The following is a 25,336-nucleotide window of genomic DNA, read 5'->3' as shown; positions in this document are numbered from 1 at the left end:
GATTGTGGGGACAGGATCAAAATTCCTTAATAGGATACCCATAGCACAAGAGTTAATAACAAGAATCAACAAATGGGACTTTCTTAAACTGAAAAGTTTTTTCTCAGCAAGAGAAACAATAAGAGAGGTAAATAGGGAGCCTACATCCTGGGAACAAATTTTTACTTCTCACACTTCAGATAGAGCCCTAATATCCAGAGTATACAAAGAACTCAAAAAATTAGACAATAAGAAAACAAACAACCCAATCAACAAATGGGCCAAGGACATGAACAAACACTTCATAGAGGAGGACATACAATCAATCAACAAGTACATGAAAAAATGCTCACCATCTCTAGCAGTCAAGGAAATGCAAATCAAAACCACCCTAAGATACCACCTCACCCCAGTAAGATTGGCAGCCATGATGAAGTCAAACAACAAAGAGTGCTGGCGATGATGTGGGGAAAAGGGTACTCTTGTACACTGCTGGTGGGACTGCAAACGGGTGCGGCCAATTTGGAAAGCAGTATGGAGATTCCTGGGAAAGCTGGGAATGGAACCACCATTTGACCCAGCTATTGCCCTTCTCGGACTATTTCCTGAAAACCTTAAAAGAGCACACTACAGGGATACTGCCACATCGATGTTCATAGCAGCACAATTCACAATTGCTAGACTGTGGAATCAACCCAGATGCCCTTCAATAGATGAATGGATAAAAAAATGTGGCATTTATACACCATGGAGTATTACGCAGCACTAAAAAATGACAAAATCACAGAATTTGCAGGGAAATGGATGGCACTAGAGCATATTATGCTTAGTGAAGGTAGCCAATCCCTAAAAAACAAATACCAAATGTCTTCTTTGATATAATGAGAGCAACTAAGAACAGAACAGGGAGGAAGAGCAGGAAGAAAAGATTAACATTAAACAGAGACATGAGGTGGGAGGGAAAGGGAGAAAGAAAGGGAAATCACATGGAAATGGAGGGAGACCCTCATTGTTATACAAAATTACATATAAGAGGTTATGAGGGGAATGGGATAACAAACATGGATGGAAATGAATTACAGTAGATGGGGTAGAGAGAGAAGATGGGAGGGGAGGGGAGGGGGGATAGTAGAGGATAGGAAAGGTAGCAGAATACAACAGTCACTAATATGGCAGTATGTAAAAATGTGATGTGTAACCGATGTGATTCTGCAATCTGTATTTGGGGTAAAAATGGGAGTTCATAACCCACTTGATTCTAATGTATGAAATATGATTTGTCAAGAGCTTTGTAATGTTGTGAACATCCAATAAAAAAAATTAAAAAAAACCAATAAGCACAACCAGGGGGAAAAAAAGATTTGCAGCATGCCTGTATTTTATTTTCATATTTATAAGTGGTGCTAAGGATCAAACCCAGTGCCTCACATATGCTAAGCAAGTGATCTGCCACTGAGCTACAGCCCTAGACCTGGGGAAGACTATTAATGGAATAAAAGTCATTAGAAAAGTAATAAGAAATGCTGAATTAAAACATCAATTTAAATTTGGATAATTAATAATTATCCAAAATGAAGAAAAATTGGAGGAAGTACCAAAGAGCATTTTACACAGGAAGAAAATGGCTAAATAGAAAATACATTAAAATATCTGTAATGCAATGGTGAGCCAGAAAGATATAGAACATAAGAAAAAAAAGCATTCAGGAGATTGTAAGTCAAAATAAGACTTGTTGTACATCAAATAAAAGTTTCTGTATGAAAAATGTGGGAAGAAATAATAATCAAAGACAGTCTGTGAGGTTTGGATGAATACTCATATTTGAAAATGAAATGAAAATACTCATGTTTGAAAAGAGTCTCATGCTTGTGGTTGTGAGTGTGTTTAAAAAAACAAACAAGGTAGATCTCTGATAGTATAATAACATTTACACAGGAAAGGGCTATAAAGTTAAACATTTTAAGGTTCCCAGTTATTGGGGAAAAAAAGATTCTGGTTAAGTTTACACTTAGATGTTTCATTTGCATAATTGAGTTGTGTGAAATCACAATGTTTAATAAAATATGATATATATCAATAAAAGGGAAGAAATGAAGTAGCATTAAAGAAGGGCAGAAACATGGATCAATATAGTCAATTGCAGGAAAGAACTATTTTAAAAAGCACAAGTAGAATAACCAACGCATTAAATAAGACTCTACGTGTAAAAATAAAATCCAGTATTTACAACAAATGAAAATAGATTAATCTTACTAGTGATGTCATTTACTGAGTTTGAGTGTATTCCACCAATTCTTAGGGAAAAACAAGAAGCCTCATCTTTGAAATTTGCATCTAATTTCCTATTGCCATGTAAATATGCCAATTCTATTTCTTTCTCTAAGCATGAGTACCTACATTTCAAGTCTCAATCTCAGGAGACTTATTTTCTGCCTGCACTTAATTGTCCTTTATGGATTTGCTTTATCAAATCATTGTTAGTTAAACAGGCTTCTAAATCTGTCTATAGATCACATTTCTGTAAATCAGCAAATGAAAAATTTTCATCTGATACTAGGATTACTGTATTTCTTCTCTGAAATAAGCTGACACCCCCATGTTCTGTAATTCCAGTTATGACTTTTACACTGTGAATCAGTCTTCAAAAATCTGGTACTTTACTTTTGCTCATTATTGATGTTTTCTATGACACCATCTGCTTGGACCTGGATACAGGACAGTGTTTAACTTACAAACTGTACCACAAGAACTACAATTTGCCAGTGAGTATTTTGTTACTGATTTGCCTTCAGATCTCTAAAATGTGTTGTTCAAAACTGAGCAAATTTCAATCTCTGAATTGATATCTATGACAGTGTAAACTTAGAGAATGTAAATGTAAGTTTGAGATGTAAAGTATAAAATTTTTTTTCTCTACTAAAGGGCATTATCTGAGTTCCTGCTCTTTGCCACTATACCCATAAACTGGCTTACCTTGTGGGCCAGAATAGTCACCAAGAACCAAATAAATCACAGTCCAACTCTATTACCTTTGAGCTGCAAAGGAAGAAAGACCTGATGTGATGTTGTTTGTACTTTGTTTGTTTGTTGGTTTTAATTTTTTACTTTTGGATATCTGAAATAGATTCTTAGCAAAGTTGTAATCATTTTTTATTGCACATGGGAGAATGTTGACTAGCAACAGAGATACAAAATCAAAGAAAAAAACCCAATATATACCCAAAGGAAATTCAGAAATATGACTCTGATATTTGGGATTGCTTATTATACCACATATTCCAAAGGAGGCAATTGAGTGAGAAGTTGGATGTATGTTGACAGATATATAGGTCTGTGTTGAGAAGATGGGGTCCAAATCAGCAGTGCTTTCTACTTGAAATATTACCACTGACTTAACCCAAGACAAACATTGCAGCCTGCAAAGTACTGCAAAGAACAAAGTATTGTCTTGCAATTTCCTTTTCAAATGTTGAAAAGCTTATGTAACTAAATGTGCCCAATGGGTGCACTCCAAGTAGTACCACTGATAATTGAAAAGAATCAGACATTTATCGTCTACGGATTGTATCTTGAACAAATGTATATTTAGAGATGTAATAAACAGAACCTGGCAGATTGGAAACATGGAAATCTTTTCCCGCTTTTTCTGCAAAGGATGAAATTATTTCATGTCTCTTAGCCTTTTTGTTGGGTTGATGTTCTAAGTGTGATACCATGTTAACTGCACCATCATCAGCAGAAGTTTTGAGTTCGTGGTTTATGTGAAGCTACATGCTTTTTCTGGAACCACACAGGTTGCTCTTTCCACTTCAGAGGATTCTTTGAATAGACTCAGGAAACAACATATAAGAACTTTGTTGTCTTTTACTCCTCTAAAGATAGTGGTATTTGGGCAGGGAGCAGACATTAGTTTCCAATATAACTATACTAGGAAGTAATTTGCTTTGATTATATGGTAATTGATTTAGGTTTGCAATTTGTGCCTATCTCATGAAAAATGACAAAGCATTTAAGAAAATTTTTGTAACACAGTTAAAATCCTACTGAGAAACAAAGCCAACAGTGATTAATATAATAGAGGAGAAAGGCCCATAATTATACAAGAGCTAAGGCAATTGGAATTAGAAATTGGGTTATGTTTAAGTGTCTAGAAATCTAAACAATTAATTTGGAAGGAAACAGTGGAACATTTTTATAAAAAACTTTCTGACTGTTCCCCATAAATGAAATAGATAACAAATATCATTCTTAATGCTATCAAACTTAAAAATTGAGTGCCTTAAAAAATGTTCTACTGATTAAATTGATGTTTTTCTAAGATAAAAAATGGAAATATTACTGAAACTAGGGCACTGTCTTATTCCAATATCCTATTAGTCTTCTGTAAAGGAAGTTGAGTATGACTATTATACAATGATAGGACTGGAGTGGGGACGTAACTCTCCCTAGGCCCTCTTGCTGAGCTGCTCATGGAACTCCCTGTAATGATGAATATCCTTCCTCAGATAGTTACATACTATAAACTCCCAGCAGTGAACTCAGAGCATCCTTCCTCAGCTAGCGACTCCCACTGTGAACAGAAATCTTTCCACTGCTGAATTTCAGTATTTTCAACACTGAAGACAAGCAGTGATGGATTTTGGATTCAAGGAAAATAGTTATGACTAGCAAATATCTAATTGCCATTGCTTTGTTTTTTATTGATTTGATCATACTGGAAATATTTTAATTTTCACAAAGCAGAATGCAAAAAGATAACTTAAACAAACGCTGGTGTTTCAGGCTTGATGAGGACTTTTTGTTTATCTCAGGAAGAACTTTGAAAGAAGTAAAAATCTTCCAATGTGATGAATTGGTAAGACAAATTTTCATGTCATGTAGGGCTAAGCTAGGACCACAAGTCAGGTTCCCCTATCCCCCAAGCTGGTACCAGAAGATGTTCCATCCTGAGGAGAGCTGGGTGGCAGTTGGGGCTTCAAGACTCAGACTGGGATCACTTCATCACTTCTCCCTGTGCCTCCCCGGGGCTCCATGTCATATTTAAGCAGCCCATGCTCCCTACTTGTAACTGAGGGCCACCAAAATTGAGAGCAGCCTTCACTCTAAGCCATTAAGAAATGATGAGGCACAGTTAATAGGCCATAATTTGATATTTCTGTATTCTGTTCCCAAGGGTTCCCTCCTAAGTTATTACCTAGGGAGAAACATGAAATTGCACATAAGACTGTGTATTTCATAGAAACAAAAGAATGAGCTCTTTTTTCCCTGTACCTCCCTGTAATTTAAGGCAGTGTGTCTTCCTAGCTAGAAATGAGGTTGCTATTCACAGATCAGAGATGTTGCCTTCACTGGCTTGTACCATTGGGATGTGGACATGTGTACAGGGCTGGCTGCAGAATTTGTGTGTCCTGGTGCAAAATAAACATGTGGGACCTCTTGTTAAAAATCTAAGGAATTTCAAATCTTCAGCAGATGATCATTAACCAAAGGTGGGGAATTTCTGAGTCGATTGCTGGGTGGCTTCAGAGATGGCATGTCTGCAGAGCCAGATCTTCACAGGCAGGATGCTCTGAGGATCAGAAGGTCAAGGCCTCCAAGCAGACTCTTGCCTTTGCCTGGCCTCTGCAGACAATGGAGATTGTAAGAAGATAAGGAGAAAGTTTGGGGTGGCTTCTCTGGGAGAAGGGGGGGTGGCCAAGGACAGATTCCTCCCTAGTGGTTCTCCTGGTCCTGATGTGCCTGGAGTTGGGTACTAGAGGGCCCAAAGATCAGAAAATAGATAATGACAGGAGGATATTGGAAGGAAGAAAGGATCTAATATGCAAGAGCATGCTGGGATTGAAGAAGGGGTAGACACAAGACAGAGGTTCTGGGCAGGGAATTATCCCCATTGTGTTTTCATTGAATCAACTATATATGTATTTGTGTGTGTGTGTTTATTTGATACACACACACACACACACACACGCACGCATGCACGCACACATTATTTTCTTATTTTTAATGAAGTATAATGCATCAAATTCAGATAAATTAATTTAGATAAATCATTTTTTTCCTCTAACCTACTCCTCCCATTTGTCTACCTTGGTAATTTTTAATCACTGTCTTCCTCATTGATCCAGGCAGAAACAGGGAGTCATCTCTGACACCTCTCTAATATCCTATCACTTCTACTATCAGTGTCTCTCTTTAGCCAAAACAGGTACTTTCCATGGATGCCACCATTATTCCTGGCCATGACTGACAACACACTTTTCAATTCTTGCCTTTTGCACCATGCAGACAGAAGTTTGAGTCTTCCTTTTGCACATATTAGCTGGGTGACTTCACTGAACCTCAGTTTCCTCTTCAATAAAGAGAGAATAACACTACTTATCTTTAAGTGTTATTACAGAACTTGAAATGAGAGTAGGGCTTTACCATCATTCTTGCTTTTGTATCCTCAGGCCATAGTTTAAGTGTAACTTTTTTTAACTCTTAATAAAAAAGCATTTAATATTACCACTTGATTTTGTGTCGAAAATATAGTTGTAAGCTATTAGTATATTAGGACTTCATTTTCCATATCTCCCTTTATTTTCCCAGATCATTTCTGCCAGCATTGGAAATGTTGGCCTTGTCCAACTCATTGTGTTAAATCCCTAAACAAATTTTCAGGTATGAGAATGACCTGGCTGTATGCCAGACTGGAGTCTGACATCATTGGCCTGTACAAGGTACTGGATGAGCTAATCCTGGCCAGAGGTGACCTGGAGATGCAGATTGAGAACCTGACTGAAGAACTGGCCTATCTAAAGAAGAACCACAAGGAGGTCAGAAGTTGTTTCTTTCCTCCAAGACCCCAAAATTACAGTTTCAAGTTTACAAATCTGGAGTTAAAATATGTCCTGTTAAAGTGGTCACTTGTTTTAGATGTGCCTGTGTGAACATTGCTGCTGGTGCTGTTGATAATGGTTCCGACTAAGGTTTAACAAATTAGAGGAACTTTCTGATTTTATCATTTTCATTCTTAGGTAATGAATTAGGTAATGAGAATTCTAATTATCTTCATTTAGTGATTTTGAAAATAATATATGTATGGTATTTCAAAAGTTAGAAAATAAACAAGTCTATCAATAATACAAAATGCTATCTATGCCACACATGGAACTCTGATTGGCCATGGTGTATATTAGGGGCTGGTGTAGAGAATGGACACAGGCAGTAAATTCCTAAAGGACTCCACTCAATTTTCAATGACTCTGCAAACCCTGCAGGCCTAGGCACTGTTTTCAGCCCTCAGTTTGACAACTATAGTTGAAATCCTTCCAGCAACATGCTTACCAGGCCTCCCCTTCCTGTACAGAAAGTGGACTCTCTAGAAAAAGGGCCAACTAACCCCTATGGCCCATAGGTGCAGCATGTAAGGTCATAGTCACTAAAAGGACCAGTGAAAATATCTTAAGTTTTTATTTTTTTATTTTATCGTGTTCAAATATATTGCCTTTTTTTAGTTCTAATTAGTTACATATGAGAGTAGAGTGGATTTTGGCACTTCATGTATCATAGAGTATAACTTCTCATTCTTCTGACTGTATATGACATAAAATTAGAGTGGCTGTGTTTTCATATTTACACATGAGGTAATAATATGTGATTTATTCTCCTAACCCACCTACTTCTATACCCCCTCCTCCTTTCATTCCCCTGTGTCTAATTTAAAGTGTCTCTATGCTTCCCTAGACACCTTCCCTTACTGTGAATTTGAATCTACATATCAGAGAAAACGTTTGGCCTTTGGTTCTTTGGGATTGGCTTATTTCACTTAGCATAGTATTCTCCAGCTGTATCCATTTACCAGCAAAGTCCATCATTTCATTCTTTATGGCTCAGTAATGTTACATAACATATATATACCACATTTTCTTTATCCATTCATCTGTTAAAAGGCACCTAGTTTGGTTCCATAGTTTAGATATTGCGAATTGAATGGCTGTAAACTTTGATGTTGCTGTGTTACTTTGGATATAAACTGAGAAGTGAGATAACTGGGTCAAAAGGGGGTTCCATTCCATTTTTTCCTGAAGAATATTCATACTGCTTTCCATATGGTTGCACCAATTTCCAACCCCACATGCCCTGTATGAGTGTACCTTTTTCCCCACATCCTCATCAAAATTTATTGTTGCTGATATCCTTGATAGTTGCCAGTCTGACTGGGGTGAGATAAAATCTTAGAGGAATTTTGATTTGTATTTCTCTAATCTCTAGAGATGTTGAACATTTTTTCATATATTTGTTGATTATATTTATTCTTCTCTGACATGTCTGTTCATTTCCTTTGCCCATATATTGACTGGATTATTTGGTTTTTAGGTGTAAAGATTTTTGAGTTCTTTATATATCCTGGAGATTATGCATATGATAACTATTTTGTCACATTCTGTAGACTCTCTCTTCATCCTTTGCTATTAAGAAACCTTTTAGTTTAATTCCATCCCATTTATTTATTATTGATTTTACTTCTCATGCTTTAGGAATCTTGTTAAGGAAGTCAGCTCCTAAGCCAAAGTGGTGAAGAATTGAGCCTACTTTTTCTTCTACTAGGCACAGGTTCTCTCTTCTAGTGTGTAACTTCTTGGTTCACTTTGAGTTGAGTTTCTCATGTTTAATTTCATTTTGCTACATATAGATTTCCATTTTCTCAGCACGATTTGTTGAAGACGCTATCTTTTCTCCAATATATGTTTTGGCAACTTAGTCTAGTATGAGATAACTGAATTTATGTGGGTTTGTCTTTGTGCCATCTATTCTGTACCATTAATCTATATGTCTGTATTGGTGTCAATACCATGTTGTTTTTGTTACTTGTAGTATAATTTAAGGTTTATTGATTTCCTATAAACATCATTTTTTTAAACCAGGGATTAAACTCAGGGGCACTCAACCACTGAGCCACATCTTCTGCCCTATTTTGTATTTTTATTTAGAGACAGGATCTCACTGAGTTGTTTAGTGTCTTATCACTTCTGAGGCTGGCATTAAACTCACCATCCTCCTGCCTCAGCTTCTATAGCCACTGGGATTATAGATGTTTGCCATTGTGCCCAGCTAAATATCACTTCTTTAGGGATCCCTTTTCTGCTGTGCTCAGTGATGGCTCTCACAGGCCCCCAGACTGCTCTGCAGCATTCATCACATGAATCTGTCTTCTCATACCTGTCCTCTCCAAAAGGACAAGTATTCTGACCTTGTATACCTAATGAGGGGCCTGACAAGGAGATGGAGTTCAAATCATTATATAACTGATATAATTCATACATAGTCAGCTTTAAGTAAGTGAGTAAATTCACACTAAAATACCACTTTGGAGATTCCTTTAATCATGGATGCTGGTGTGCTTGCTTCACCAGAGCCAATCCTTTATAAGAAACAGAACTTGGTCAGAAAATGCCACTCCAGGCAGGCCTGACAGAGTCAGGAATCCAGGTTCCCAGGTCAACACAACAGAACACAGGGGGTATGGAGCAAATGTATGGCAGTGCAGAGGGCAGGAGGAAACCCCAGGGGAAAGAATGAAAGTGGTATTGGAAGGTTCCTTGGCTCAAGGCCACCTGAGTTGTTTGTCTTCTGGCCCTGGAAGCTCCCCACCCTGTCTTCCCCACTAAGACCATCTGAGCAAGACATGAGGGGGCCAGTGCCCTGAGAAGACCAACACAGGCCTAAAGGTGGGGTGGCTTATTTTTGTGTGATCTTTGTGAAATAAAATACATATGCAAAGTACATGAAATGTATCTGTGGAGATTGATGAATTATAACATGAGTGGGCTGACACCCACCTCCCCAGTCAGGACCTACAGCATCCCCAGCACCATAGAATCACACACATATTATTCCTGACCTACTTGCTACATCCCTAAGGTGGCCTTGGCCCTGGATTTTGTCATTACCATGTCCTCACTCCCCAAAGAGTAATTATATGTCTCCTGGTTTTGAAGGTCTTAAGGATGGGAACATAGAGCACATTTTGTTCTTTCCACTCAGTATTTTGTGAGTCATCTTCTAGTTGTATGTAGCCTGTTTACTCACTGTTCCTGCATTAAATTTTGTGCCTGAGAGTCTCATAAGCTATGCATCCTGATTCTGTTGATGGACAGTTGTGCTATGTCTGGCTTGTGTGCACTCTGTGTCTTAATGTGAGGCTATCCTTCTGGATGACTTGTAACATTGTGGGGAGTTTGGAGGGGAAGGGAAGGGAGGAGACACAGGAAGCATATATTTTCATGGGGACAGGGCAGGTGTGAGAGGCCTGGCTACAGAAGTGAGAGTGGGCCTATGGGCACCATGAAGAAAAGGCACTGCAAATCTCCTTTGATGTTTACTCCTGTCTGAGACTGGACTGGTATCCTTCTCCTAAAAAGATTTGGTTGTTATGGGCACCACACAATCCTCTGGACTGGGATACCTGACCCCTGCAACCCTCTGGGGTATAAACTAGTCCTATATGCATAGAGAAGCCAGGCAAGACAATCTATTGCAAAACACTGTCCATGAGGGGCAAAGGAAACACCACCAACTGGCCAACAACTGTGTCTCTTTTCCCAAGATGGGCATATCTCAAGAGGTTTCTGTTTGGGAGATTCAAGGATTCACTGTCACACATCCAGGGGCTGGCCTGCTTAGAGATAAGGTAGCCAGAACCCTGGAGTGAAGATGCTTACACAGCTGGCCCCTACCCACACCTCAGCTGTGCTGGGAACCAGGCTGCTCAGTGGAACCCAACTCTTGGAGACTTCTGAGAGCTCAGGGCAGAGCTCCCCACCTTTTCAAGAAAACCTATCTCAGCATCACCTCAAATCTCCTATTTCCTACTGGGGACTGTCCTGGCCAAAGATGGCCAGGAGTCTCTCCTGTCATAGGAGACTGGGGGGGGGGCTAAAGCTCCAAACCCCAGTTCTTCTGTTCTGAAGAAATAAGACTTTGAGTCAGTCACTGAAAACCAGAAAAGAGAATTTTATTAGTAGTAAAACTAAATTAAGACTCAAACAAAGAGCACTCCCAAGAGGGTAGGTCATCTCCCAGCAATGAACAACAGGAAACAGTGCTATCTCTGAATATTTTGGTGTTTTGTGGTTGCCTTGAGAACTGGGTCTACCTTCAGCACCCTTTGCCAATCAGGTGTTCACCTCCTTCTTGTTGGGTGGTTGAGTTTTGACCTTAGTTGGTCCTCTCCAGAACTGTCATGGTGGCCTTCTTGTTCAGAGGACTTCATCTACAAGTCAGTTTTCTGTTAATATGAATATTCAGGTTAATGACAAGGCAGAATTCACCTTACAGCCCCTGCACTACTGAGAAAATTTTTCTTCTGATATATATTGCAATAACTATGGCCATAATTTCTAGCTTTACAATGACCCCAGTTGACCATGTCAAGAGTTAGAATAGCCTCCATTAATCTTTCTTTCTGGATATATATCTTGATTGGCCCTCTTTTACCTGTTTATTCTTTAAGGTTTCCACACCTGTTGTTTTTCTGTAAGTTATTTTTTTACCCATTTGCCTTAAAAGTAACATAAAGAAAACCATAAAAGTAACTTTAAAGGAAACCCATGACCTTGCCATGTTATTGGTTTGCATTTCACTGGTCACACTAACTGCTACCTAATACTCCCTGCCAAGGTTCAAGACCCTAAAGCATATATGGGACAAGGGTGACTAATACCTACTTTCTGCTGATAAGGGTAGGTATCTCCCATACTTGCTGTCAGTGAAATGCTCTTGCTTATGAGTTAAACTCTATCCAGGGGGCCTCAATATCTGAAATAGAGGAAATCATTTAGAGGCAAATGCCCTATGAGAAACACAACAAGATACAACTATCACCATAAAATTGATATACCAAGAGACAGAGAAATATCAGATACATTGAGCTGTTCCCAAAACCAGAAATTTCCTCCACCAAAAAGTGCTAGAAAACCCCTAACTAAAAACTTCTCTCCATGGCAAGGGTGGTGAGGACAGAGCATCTTTTGGGGAATGCAAATCTGGTTTTTATGGTAGGGGTTACCAGAGACTGAAGTCAGGGGAAACTCACCGCTAAGCAACATCCCCAACCATTTTTATATTTTATTCAAAGACAGGGTCTTCCTGAATTGCTTGGGGCCTTGCTACTTTGCTGAGGCTGGCTTTGTACTTACAGTCTTCCTGCCTGAGCCTCCCCAGCCACTGGGGTTCAGGCATGTGCTTCACTTTCCAATGGCTTCTTCTGCCACATACAGGGCAAGAAGTCTTTGGAAGCCTGGCCTTAATTGGGCAGATTTTCTTCTAGTGCCCTCACTTTCTGTAATGATGACAGACACCCACAGAGGCTCAAGGGTTCTGTGGGGAAGAAAAGAGGGTGGCCATGAAGAGCTGCAGTCAATAATTGTATTGGTCTCTTGGCCCTCTTTTCTCCTTTCTTAGGTCCCTTCATGTTTCCTCCTGGTTTGATCATAAAAGACCTGCATGGCTATATTTAAGGGAAGTCCCAGGGCCTGCTACCAATTTTGTAATTTCTAAAATCTGGGGCAAATTGAAGAATAAATATATCTTTTAAAATAAGTTGCCTTTCAAGAGATGCAGGATCTAAGAATGTATATTTTACTAAGCCTTCCTTCAATATTTCTACAAAAGTCCTGGGATTTCACCCCAACCCCTGATCAATTGATGCCAATGTCATAGAATAGGTTTCATCCTATTATTTTTAAGTGCTGCCTTGAGACAAGTGATCAGGTGATCTCTGTATCACCTTCCAAGTGATTCATCATAACTCCAATGAGGATGCTCAGTTTGAACAGCAGAAGGGCCCACAAGGTATAAAGTGTTAGGAAAATATAAATCATCCTCCAAACCTTAGCAAACTGAGGTCTCGGTTAGAGTTTGACTCAAAATTATTGTTATATCTCTCCAGATTACCTCAAGGCCTGAGTTTGAATCCCTCAATATATTTATCAGGGTCATCAGCAAATCTTCCTAAATCCTGTTGGGCCTGTTTTAGATCTTGCATAGAAAAAGGTACCTGCATTCTTACCAGTCAGTATTCTCCATTTTCCTCTTGTAATGTGTATAAACTGGTAGTAGGCTAAGTAGGGACAGACTCATGATGAGGGAAACCAGGGTTGCGGGAATGGGGTGGGTAGAGAAGAGTGGGAAAATTTGATATTGACAGATGAGTGTTAGGTACATTGTTGAGAGGAAGGAAGGTGTGGTTTGGGGGTCCATAGGCCAGTAATGTTTTGACTCACTGCTAGAAAGGCCTCATCAGAGTAGGATGGGCATGATATTGAAAAGTGGGTGAGGGGAGCAAGAGTTTTTGTGTCACTCTATTGGAAACATAGATAGTCCAAAAATAACAACAGGATTACTGACATAGAAAAGAGCAAGAATCATTATATTCCTTGGCTTCCCTTTGGAATAATAAATGTGAGGGGACATGGGGTCCATGCAAAGGCACTATAGAATAAGGACCATAACTACCACTTTGGTGAAGAAAAGATACCAACTGAGAACATATTTCTTAGCTATGAGGGATCTTCAACTAGTGCCCCATGAGAAGATTTGTAAGTAGATAAAGGTGGTTAACTCATTGCCCTCCAGATTCTGGAAGTAACCTATAAAAATGGTGGTGTGATGCCCATTACTGAAGAGAGACAGGGGGACACCATAAGGCAACAGCCATAACAGTGGAGCCTCATTGCCGCTCTGATGGCCTTGCTCAAAAGAATGCCACAAAAAGCAAGAGAAAGTGTACATCTATATGTCATCAGGAAAAAAAAGTCACTGTTATAAAGAGGGAAAAAAAAGATGAACAGTGACAACATAAATGACAATAGACAAAGCATGGGTGTGACATATGGAAGAGGTTTCAGCAGAGGAAAGTGTAGACAGAGAAACTAAAGCAAACTGTAAGATATCAGAGGCTAAGTTAGACATAATCTCAACAAAAGCTGGGAGAGGAATAAGGTGAAGTTTAAATTCCTTCCTGTAGATGGCTGTCAATCTGATTCAAGGCACTTGATTAGATGTCACTGGAAAGTGGGGAGGTGAAACTCCAAACCTCAGGTCTTGTGTTCCAAAGTAAGAAAATTTGAAGTCAGAAACCAAAGATAATGCAAGATAACTTTTTCTTAAAGTAAAAATAAAGTAAGGCTCAAACAAAGAGCATTCTCCAAACAGTGGTTCACTCCCAGCAGAGAACAATGAAGGAAAGAGTGCTGTCTCCAAATTCATTGGTATTTTATGGTTTCCCTGAGAACTGGATCCACATTCACCACTTTTTGACAATCAGGTGTTCAACTCCTTCATGTCAAGGGATAGAGTTTTTACTTAGTTGTTCTTCTCCAGAACTGTTATATTGGTCATCATATTAAGTGGGGGGCTTCATTTACAAGTAAATACTATGTTACTGTGAGTATTAGGGTCAATGACCAGAAAGAACTTAACTTTTTTCTCCTGTAATGCTAAGAAAATGTCTCTTCTGAAATTTATTGAGACACTTGTGACCATAAATTCTAGCTTCACAATGACCCCAAATGACCCTGACAAGAGTTAGTAATAGCCCCATTAATCTTTCTTGGTGTATTTCTTAATTGACTCTCTTTGTTCTGATTATTTGTGTACCTGTTGTTTTTCTGCATTATGTCTACCCACTTGCCTTAAAAGTAATTTAAAGAAAGCCTTTGAGCAACATAAAGAAAACCCATGACATTGGCTGTTATTTGTTTGCATTTCAGTGCTCACTACTAACTGCGATCTAACATCTCTCACCCACTGAGAGAAATGACAATGGCCTTCTTTGGTTTGGCAGATAGAGGTCAGAGGAGGGTCCCTTTGCCTTGGAGCTGGCAGGCCACATGGCAGATGAACAAAATCCCCCTGCCTTCCACAAAGACCATGAAGGAGAGCAGGTAGAGGGTGGGGGTCAGTGACAGAGCTACCTTTGTTAGGATGTTCCTCCTCACACAGTTCAGCAACCAGACTTCCTAAAAATTGGTGAAGTACTTCACTGATCTTCAACAGCCCCATGGGCAGATTGGACACAAGTCTTCAAAGAGAAGAAATTAAAGCAGATCACAGCTGTCCAAGTGGCCTAAACATAAGCACTAAGGGGATTGGAATTCAGGTCCCACCACCCTTGTTCAGGGCTATTGGGTGGCAAAGAGCCAGGCACACATGGGCACTGGCCTGGGCAGGCACCAAGATGTGGTTTCACCAGACTGAGGTTCTGATGGAGTTGGTGTCTGGTGCAAAACTTTAATTCAACTGTTACCTCTAAAAACAGGAAAGCATATGTTCTAATCAATAAAATTTTCCCTTTTGGACAACATTATGGTACAAAATTCTGATATCTTTTTCAGATTTAAAAATGTAATAATAAAATATAATATTATTAGAGCATAATATTTAAAACAACACAAAATGCAAGCATGGCTTTAGATTTCTCACAAAATATATTTCCCCCAGATTAAATAATTATTCAAATATATCATTTATATATCTTTATGGGGTACATTATGGCAACTCAATAGACATACACAAGTTTTATCATGCAACTTTGATATTACATCCAGGAAGTCCCTATAATGAAACCTGAAATTAGTTTCATTGTGATGGATTACTTTTCCTAGAATTTATACTGTGACAGAGTCTGAGAGACTGTCTCTTCAGGCCCTTCAAGAATTAGGACATTCTAGCATTTCAAGCAGGCATTGATGCAGGAAAGATGAGTCTGGACACCTGAGGAATTTGGAGGAAGCAGATTTATTTAAGCTGCAGCAATCCAGAGGAGCTAACACCAAACAAGCTCTGGACCCCAGGTCTGGAAATTCTCTAAGATTTCAGTCGGTGGTTACACAGCACAATGTTTAATATAACTTAACTTTGTTCCACATTCATAGGTTGGACAGAGGTTTCACAATATTTTACACAGAAAACAGAAATTTTCGCACATCAAAAAACTTGATTGGAGACTATTTTTTTTTTTTTTTAGGATGTGGATGAGCACAATACCTTTATTTTTATGTGGTGCTGAGAATTGAACAAGGGGCCCCACATGTGCGAGGCAAGTGCTCTATCACTGAGCCACAACCCCAGCCCTGCAGGCCTAACTCTTACAAGAAAGAGAAACCTGCTCTTTACAACAAAAAGGAGCTCAAAGCACAATGAGTGCTCAGGCAATTTTGCTGACTTCTTAAAATAATCTCTTCTTGATTAGGAGAGAGACTTGTGTGTTACAATTAAGGTGGGGGTCTTTGGGCAACTACACCATTACCCCCTTTGATGCTCATTATTTAATCCTCTAAGTCAAAGGGCATTATTATCTTCTTGGCTTAAAGGTTTATATGATGTAGTATCATAGCTGTTGTTTCTCTTTTTTTAAAAAAAGAAATGTGCTTCTATTGTAGAACCACTAGTTTTAATGAAAAGAGGAAACAAACATGGAGGCAATACGCAAGTTCATAGCATAATCCATGCTATGTCAATTAAGCTTTTGAATCCACCAAGAAAAAGAAACCATCCTCCCAATAGTGAGCTTGGATCTCAACTGCAATGCCCTTTCAGGATTGAACTGGTACATGTGTTTGTTTTCTGATATTATTAACTATGTGTTTGATTGTTATCAGTCCTAGAGTCAAGACAAAACAAGGGACTCTGTATATGACAGAAGTAAGGGGTGGCAATGACAGTATAAGAGCTGTCTTAAAGAGTGAAACAGTCCATTTTCCTTTTGGTTAGTATATCTTTCACCTTGTACATCCAACCCAGAGTGGCTGAAGCAGGGCTGATGTTTCCTCAAGCTTTGGGTACATTCAGGATAGTCAGCTTCCAGAGTGACTTGAGCAGGGTTGGTGTCCTTCGGATCTTTGAGTTTCTCTGGTGTTTCCTTCTTCCTGATGCTCAGCTTAAGGAGTACAAATTAAGGAGGGAAACATGCAAAAGAATGTACGTAAGAATAAGAGATTTTATTTTCAGGAGGTTCCAAAGCAGGCTAAAAGGAACAAAGTATTACATAATGTATATCTCTGTATATGTACATACATGGATTGACATATTTGGTGACACTCTAAAAATTAGAGTAAGGGATTGTAGATAGTGCTCTATGTGGGGGTGTGACAAGAGGTGGGGGGATATCCCAGGAGGCTTGAACTATGTAGATTTAACTCAATGTAACTTTAAACAAATTTGAAAACAGCCTATAATTTCACAAGCCTGACCGAACATTGGCTTATGATCTTCCATATATTATCATTTCTTCTAAAAAATGAAGTAAATTCAATCGCCTGCTCACAGGTCAATTGCCTTCCAAAGGTGCACCTCTAAGTGGGTTGACTTTAATCTCAGAATATATTTCTGCATGGAAATCATGTCAAATGCCTTCCTGGCTCCCAAAGTTTAGGTACTGCTCAACAGCTTAATTTTACCCCTGGCTTATCCTCCTCACCAACTTTACTTTACCAGATGCAAACCCAAGGTTGTACCTAGTTCTGCACCCTGGTCAAGGTCACCCAGTTAAGAGGGATTTAAATCCAGCTCTATTCAATCTGAAGTCTTTACTTCTCCTCACACTACCACTTAGCCAGACAAACTTGCTTACTTATATTTTTCTTTTTTTTGATAATCTCTTGGAAGAAGCCAGGGTTAGGCTAAATTTGGTAGATCTAGGAGGGTATTTTCCCAATAGGCTATTTTTCCTACAAGTCCAGGTATGGCCAGTCTGGCTGTCCCCAGCCTGCTGCAATGTACCGGGGCCTTACACCACTGCCCAGAGACCCTGTGCCCAGATGACCCTATGTCAAGGACACAGAGTCTCCTCAGGGAAGAGTGGAGGAGTAGGGGAAGGAGACACCATGGAAAGTTCAGGAGAAAGGACCAGAAGGTTCTTCCAGGGCTAGAGTCCCAGAGCAGCCAAAGATCCCTCTCTATCTTGCTCTACAGGATCAGGTCTAGACCTGGCCAGCAGCTCCCAGGCTCTAACCCCACCCTCTCACCAGTGAGCTGGACCCACCTAGCCCCACCCACTGCCTGCTGTGAGGACTGCAGCCTTTATTTAAAGTGCTCACTTGTTTATTTGGATGAGTTCCCTCAGTTAGAGCCACAACTCCTCAAGGGTCCTGAGGACTGGTGGCTGGTCCTGGGGTGACAAAAGGCAGGCAGCATGCAGTGGAACTTGGTGAGGTGACTGTAATGGAGAATGATCAGTTTCCCGGGTCTTATACATCCTTGGGAGCATCCTTGGGGTCAATTCACTGCAATGGCACCATCATGACATGGTGGCATATGGTGGCAAGAGCAGCATCCAGCTGTTTTGGGCACAGGGCATCAGGCATCAAAAGTCAGGAGTTGAGTATTGGCTTGGGGTGGGGGCGACTGTGGCGGTGTCAGCATGCAGCTGTGATTTGGGAGTTCCTTGCTTCCTACTCATGGTGGCGGTGACAGTGGAAGAATCCAGAAACAGTGGTTGTAACAACAGATGAATCCAGCAATGAGTGTTTTCATCTGCCCTAGTGACAAGGGTCTGGCTGCAGTTGCAATGAAGTTGGCCCCAGTACTGAGTGTCACTGTCTAGTATCCATGTTAAAGTCTGGTGGCAGCAGGGAGGAGCTCCAGAGTCTGGCAGGGGCGGGAGCAACAGGCAGCTGCATCAGGGGTCCAGCCTCAGTATAGGGGTTGGGCACCAGGTGTGGGGTAAAGTACAATGACACTGGGGCCTTGGTGGGCAGTGTTGGAGTTCATCTGGAGTTTGGAAGTTTGAGTGCTGCACAATGGTGGTGGCACCATAAGAGTTCAGAAGCAGGGGCAGCAACAACAGGCAGTGTCCAGCAGTGAGCATCTTGATCCTGCAGAAGTAACTGGCGTCCAGCTGCAGGACAGTGAAGGTGGCATCCAGTGGCCATGTGGGGAGTCTGGTTGGCTGCAGCAAAGAGCTCCTGGCTGGCATGGCAGCAAGGGCATGGGATAGTGGGTGTCAGAGTGATAAGGTAACCAGTAGATGGGATGTCCTCTGTGGTGGAGGCTCCAGGCCCCGGTCTTGCGCCTCATCGACTGGCCTGCTCAGGAAGAAGAATGCGGGAGGCGGTGGTACCCAGGCAGCTGCCCAGGACCTTATACTTCCCAGAGCTGCCATGTCTCGCTCTGGCCATGAGCCCACTGTGTGTCTGCTCACCCCATCACCTGATATAGCCTCTCTACTGAGGAACTAGGCTGTCTGCTAGGTTGGGGCGGTCTTGGGAGAGAACCTCACCATCCCCAGCCACATCTTGCATGGACTGTGGGTGCAGAAAGCAGAGGTCCTAGGACATCTTCACGCCCAAAGTGCATTTCTGTGGCTGGGGGTGGCAGAAGACCAAGACAGAGAACTGCTTGCTCTTAGACTCCCACTGCCACCTGTGCCCTCCACCCTTGTCCTGCCCCAGGGATGCACTTGGAGGGTGAGGATTTTCTAGGCCCCCCCACCTCCCACCTCTGCACTCTGCTACCACAGCCCAGGGGAGATGTAGCTGGGGAGGGTGGGGGCCTTCTCCCAAGGCTGCCCCAGCTGGCAGCAGGCCTACTCATCCCTCAGAGGCTGCAACTCAGGGAGGGGCAGGGTGAACTCAAGGATTAGGTGAGCAGCCTGGTGGACTCAAGGCCAATGCCAGGCATTGCTGGAATGGGCAGCATAAGGTCCTCACCAGGTGTCTGGGTACCACCAGCTCCTGTGCCCTGCTTCGTGGGCAGGCAGGCCCTACCAGGAGCAATACCAGTTGCCTGGAGGAGCCACTCTGAGGCCTGCTGTCCCAAGATTGACCTTCTAGATGACTTGCAAGAGCTTCTACTTCGGCACTTGTTTCTTTGCCTTGCACTTTTATTTTATGGAGAGGGGCCTCTTGCCAAAAACATAATGGACCAAACTCTGGCACCTTCAAACTTCTTATGCAGCTTTCTCACTTCTCTTGTCAGTATAACAATCTAAAGTGATGGCCTTATCTGGATTTGACTTCATCTTCATAGAACGTTGGTTGTTTTTTATTTTCTTCAGAATATAAAAAGTTTTTCCAGATCATCAATAAGGCTGTTTTTGCTTTCTAGTCATTTACATATGCCCTGGAGCAGCAATTTAATTTCCTTCTTGAACATTTCCTTTGCAGTCTCAGTGTGACAAAGTAGTGTAAGGTGCACAGCTTTTTATTTGAAGTGCAAAACGTAAGACTCTTCTTTTTATGTAAACAATACAGACCGTTACTGAGTCATTAACGGTTCTAACTTCAATATTGTGTCTTGAAGAAAAAGATGATGGTGAGCCATGATCTGTGGAGCAATAAGAATGTACACATTAAGGTTTTTATCTTATATGAGAAGGATTTGTAGTGCCACATGACAGTTAAAATAGATCGTAGTATGAGTTATAATGGCCTGAAATCTTCAACACTCATTAGGCAGTCCCTTCTGCTCCATAACAGGGGCATCTATCTCACCTCCTCCTGGATGGCCTGTTTGTATCCTCTCTCACAGCACCTATGAGCTCTACATGGGCTCCATCAGCAGATTTGCAGTACTGGTGGTGGCATAGCCTGGTGAATGGATTAAGCACTTTTAGGTCAACATAAAAGAATGTCACTAAAAACACTTCCAATGCCATAAGAATTAGCATCACAAAAAATAAAATAGATAATCTCAGAGGGGAGGGGAAGGATAGCTGTGCTGGGGGTTCTGGCACTGGGTAATGCTCAGGAGCTCACATGTGGGAGATGCCATTGAAAAGTTCAGAACTAGGGAAGTGAGGATAGATTCTAGGAGATGTGGAGGGCTGTGGCCTAATAGTTTCTTGACCTCCTGCCTCTATTGTTTTGGACCCTGAATTTATATTGCTGCCAGGAAAGGTGGTTCTCTTTCAGAGGATGGGATGGCAGCTTGGAGCACCATATGTACCATACATATATACCAAGTGGAAGAAAATGTTCAATATCCACTGACCTGCTTATTGGCAGCTAAGCTTCCTCCTCTTCTTGAAGGTTCAGTGGCCACTGGTGGCTCCATATCCTCCTGTGTGGTCAATGCTGGTGGAGGACCAACCTCTGATTTTGAGGGCTATTTCTTCTCCTTCACAGGGAATGTGATGATATGCTCCCCCAAATGTAAGCAAGTAAATTGAGCCATGGCTGCTGGAGGCAATTATATCACTTGATATGGTGCTAGAGCTGCAGGAGAAAACACCCAACATGACTGACTTTCCTTGGGCCTTTCCCAATTCACACTAGAACCCTGCCTCTGAGAATAGTCCTGGCCCTCCTCCACAATTGGCCATCTTTCCAGACTAGGTTCCACCAGCTGAAGGATGTCAGAGTTGTGTGTCTTGGGAACATATGGCAGATCCCAGGGGCACCAGCTGAGATTCCTCTGCACACACCTTCAGTCATCCGCCCCAGACCCCATCATCAGAGAGCTCAGACTTACAGGATCTGTGTTCTTCAGCTGGGGAAGCACATGGAAGTTCCCCTCTGATTCAGGCATAATGATCAACAGGAAGGTCCTGAGAAGCTTCAGGTTTTCCAAGTCTTGGGACCTCAAAAATATTCTGGATAGAGGTACAGCTGCATTTTGATGATGGAGCAGAGGGTGCTGTGGAATGTGGAGTGAAACAGGGAGTCATGGTGGACAGGGCCTCTCTTTTAACTGGAACCTCCCAAGGTCCCTGCATCATGGGTTCCCAAAGAGTAGCCAGGCAAGTCCATGCACCAGATCAAAAGTGCAACCTGTGAGGCACATGTGTGGGTAAGGGGCTCCCCACACTTTTTCTCCAGTCTCTGTACAGATAACTAGTGGCATCCTGGGCTTGGATCGGCTGTGTTGGAAAGGGATCCACACAGGGCTTGGCTCTGAGGCCCCAACCACTACTCTGTTCCTTTGGTGCCCAGAATCAAATGCAGAACAATATGTTCTTTCTACAGGGTAAACCCCAGAGTTGAGTCCTCTGCAGGAAATCACACAGGGTGGAAATTGGGATTTGCCCAGCCATCATTTATAAGAGCTCCCCATGAAACAGGAGCCCTCCTGACTGGCCCAAAGAACACCCCCTTCTTTCCTTGAAGCTACTCCTCACAAACATCTGGCTGCAGGTTTCTATACCTAGAGATGGTGAGGAGGCTGACACCTCTAACATCCTGTGCCCCTCATCTGCCAAGATGGCTGGTGGGCTTGACTAACTTCCTGACAATATTGGAACTCCAGGAGGACTAGTAGGTTTGTCTGCATTGATTCCTAAATAGTAGGCCAAATGATGGCCCATGGTGGTGCTACACATACATTTGAGTGATGACTGAGCCAAATCACCGACTGCCTAGCTCTTCAGGGCCAGGACCCTATTCGTTTCTCCCCAGGTGTCCCTATTCTGGCTACATGCAGGTTGGAATGCTCCCAGATGCAATCCACAAGACTCCTTCCTAAATGTGGAAATTGTTTTTCCTGAAGCCTCAGAGTGGTGAGGCCTGAGGCAGAGAACTTTCTCACAGGGAGGGGATATGCCCACAGGGTAAGGCCAGAGCTATAGGCTGCCTATAGTTACACAGAACCAGACCTGAGGCAGACACTCTTTGGGCTCATCCTACTCGGTTTTCTAAACATCCAGGCAGGATGCTCCTCTGAAAACACTACTTTCCCCAGAGCTGACTGAGTTCCCAGAATTCCCAGCACCAAGCAGGAGATGGCCATGTGCCAGGGCTTGGAAGCAATACACATCTTTTACACAGCAGCTCCAGCACCTTCTGAGGAATGTCCAAATTTGGGGAGGAATGCAGTACCTTTCAAGAATTGAAGACAGTAGCTGCTGCATAGTAAGTGTGCATACATTTGTTTTAGTAGCACCACCTACCACTGTGTTTCTGGCCCATGCTCATGGATATGGTTTCTTCAACTCTTCATGGTAACTCAATGTGATGGGTATATCCCCCCTCTAGAGATGAGGAAACTGAGTCATGGTCAGATGAAATGACTTGCCACAGATACTCAGCTACAAGTGCCAGGGTGGGAATTCAAATCCAGGCTGTCCCACACCAAGTCTGGAAGAGAGTACCGTTATTCACTCATTCAACAAACCCCTATGGGTGCCTCCTGGAAGTGAGTGCTTCCTGTGTAAGCCCAAAGATTCATAGCACCCATGCAATGAGGGTGTCGCTTTTACCATTCCCAAGCTTCCAATGAGGCTGCTGACCTAGGAAGGCAAGGCTCATCAGGCCTGTGAGGAGACTGCACTTTGCATCAGTGAAGCTCCACATGGATTCAGGCTGCTCTGTCCTGATGGCCAACGCACCTGCTTCCTCAGATCACAGCCAGGAAACATCATGGTCATGGCCAAAGGTGGGTTCATGTCATTCTACAACTGTCCATTCCCACAGAATGTGCATCAGCAAGAGGAAAGATTAAGGTTAGCTCCAGACTCTAGGTGACAATGATGTGGGTTTCTGAACTGGAACAAATGTGCCTCTCTGGTGGGTAGTGATGGTGACAGAGGCAGAGGCTGGGCAGGGATGGGAGCATTTGGGAAATCTCTGTTCTTCCCCTCAATTCTCTCAAAAGTTATCAAGTAAAAAACAAGAGGAGGAAGAAGTGTGCTTTGTCACTCTGCACTGGGAGAGGCTGAGGGCAGGCAACCAGAGCTTGGGGCAAACAGACCCAGCACCTCCTTCCCAACCTGCCTCTCTCCAAGCTCAGCACAGCATGGTCTTCAAGGGGCATTGGGGTCTTTATAGAGAAGCTGTCTGATGGTGACAGCTCAGAAGCCCTGCCTGACACCTCCTCAGAAGGCCTTGAGGGGAGACTCAGATTTAGGGTGGCCCACCTCTCCCTCTCTGTCCCTGGGCTGTCCCTACTTATCTCCATTCCACCCCTGCTCCCTCAGAGGCTGCCAGCTGCTTGCTGCCTGAGCACCTATGAGCTGCCCTTCCCACTTCTTGGCCCAGCAGCTCCTGTCCATCAATAAGCTCTCAGCGCTCATGACACTTCCTCTAAGAAGCCCATTCTGACTGCCACCTAGGAACACCCTGTCCCTCTGTCTCCTCTGTTTCCTCAACCATTTCTGAATTCATCCTATTTCTTCATCAGTTTACTTGTCCTCGCTCGGTCTCTCCTTCTAGACTGTGGGCTCCAAGAGGGTAGGGGCCTTCCTTGTGCTCACTGTTGTCTCCACAGCTCCCCCAGGATTGGAAAGGAGGGCTTGGAAGCTGTGGAAAAGTCATAGGGTGAGGATATAATGAGAAGTGGGTCAGCCACAACCTGAGGGAGGGCCCTCACCATACCCTGCCATCCTGGCCCCCTGATCTTGGCCTGCCAGCCTTCAGATCTGTGAGAAATCAGTTTCTGATGTTTCAAAGCCACACAGTTGATGGTCGTAGTTACAACTGCCTCCACTGATTCAGACCTGGGCAATCTGAGCCAGGCTTGGGTACTGCACTCAGGACACTTGGAGGTACCCAGGAAAGCTGAGGATGCTCTGTCCATGCAGCCAGTTGGTGTCTGTTTGTACAATATCAGGGTCTGCTCACCTGATCCAGTGGACACCTGGCAAATAGTCAGCCTGCAGGCAGCACTTAAGACCAAAGACAGGCACAGGGGCAAAACCAGCCACCTCCACTGCAAGGGGCTGTGTTCTAAATGCGGCTGCTCTCACCCCTTCAGTGGGGACATCTGTGGCTTGCCTGCTTGGCTTTCATCTCCCTGTCTCATCATTTACCCTTGAATACTTTTGGTGACTCTTTCTTTCTCTCACACAATGATTCAGCCCCTCCAGGCTTGACCTCTGAGATCAATCCATCCCACCATGATGGGCAGAAAGAAGCAGTGACCCAGGCTGGCCCATGACTTTCACTCTCATCATTAGGACACTGTCTTTTCCTCCAATGCCAAACTAGAAGATTGTGTCTCTAAAGCTGCTTGGCAACATGCCACCACCCCCAGAGACAGGGTGGGCAAAGAAGGCAGTGTCGGGAGATGGAGCGAGGCAGTGTCCTGATGATGACACTGCAACCTCTGGATAAAGCTGTGCCTGAATCTGTTGTGTTCAGCCCACAATTCCCAAACATGTGAACCAAAGCAATCCACTTGTCAGCCTTTCTTTCTCCTGTAAACTTATGCTTGTTTACTTATTGATTTAGCTAACAGTGTTAGGGTTTATCCAATTTGAAAGGTGGACCGCTTTGCTGCTTCATAGCTGTCTGGCCTTGGCTCAAGTCCTTAAACCCTCAGAGCTTCAACTTCCTTGCTAATGAAGAGGAGTTGCTACTTTCACCTACACAAGAGGAAGTCAGCCTTGTAGATTATATGAGACAAGGCAAAGCACTCAGGATTGATGTTTGATGAACTGAAG

The 25,336-nt window shown here is 42.5% G+C and overlaps 1 pseudogene across 1 annotated transcript in view; it reads left to right on the top strand.

Moving 5' to 3' along the window:
- LOC308649367 (trimeric intracellular cation channel type B-like) overlaps window positions 1-7,375 on the top strand; it is a 30,380-nt pseudogene extending 23,005 nt beyond the window's left edge. Inside the window, exons 2-3 of the transcript in view lie at window positions 6,640-6,794; window positions 7,328-7,375. The product of the transcript in view is annotated as a trimeric intracellular cation channel type B-like (transcript). The remainder of the gene's footprint in view (window positions 1-6,639; window positions 6,795-7,327) is intronic.
- The last annotated feature ends 17,961 nt before the right edge of the window (window positions 7,376-25,336 follow it).

This window comes from Spermophilus citellus (genome assembly GCF_964194105.1).
Source record: "Spermophilus citellus genome assembly, chromosome: 5".
Taxonomy (NCBI): domain Eukaryota; kingdom Metazoa; phylum Chordata; class Mammalia; order Rodentia; family Sciuridae; genus Spermophilus; species Spermophilus citellus.
Note: the sequence above shows the minus strand (reverse complement) of the source record. Positions and strands in the feature narration are given on the sequence as shown.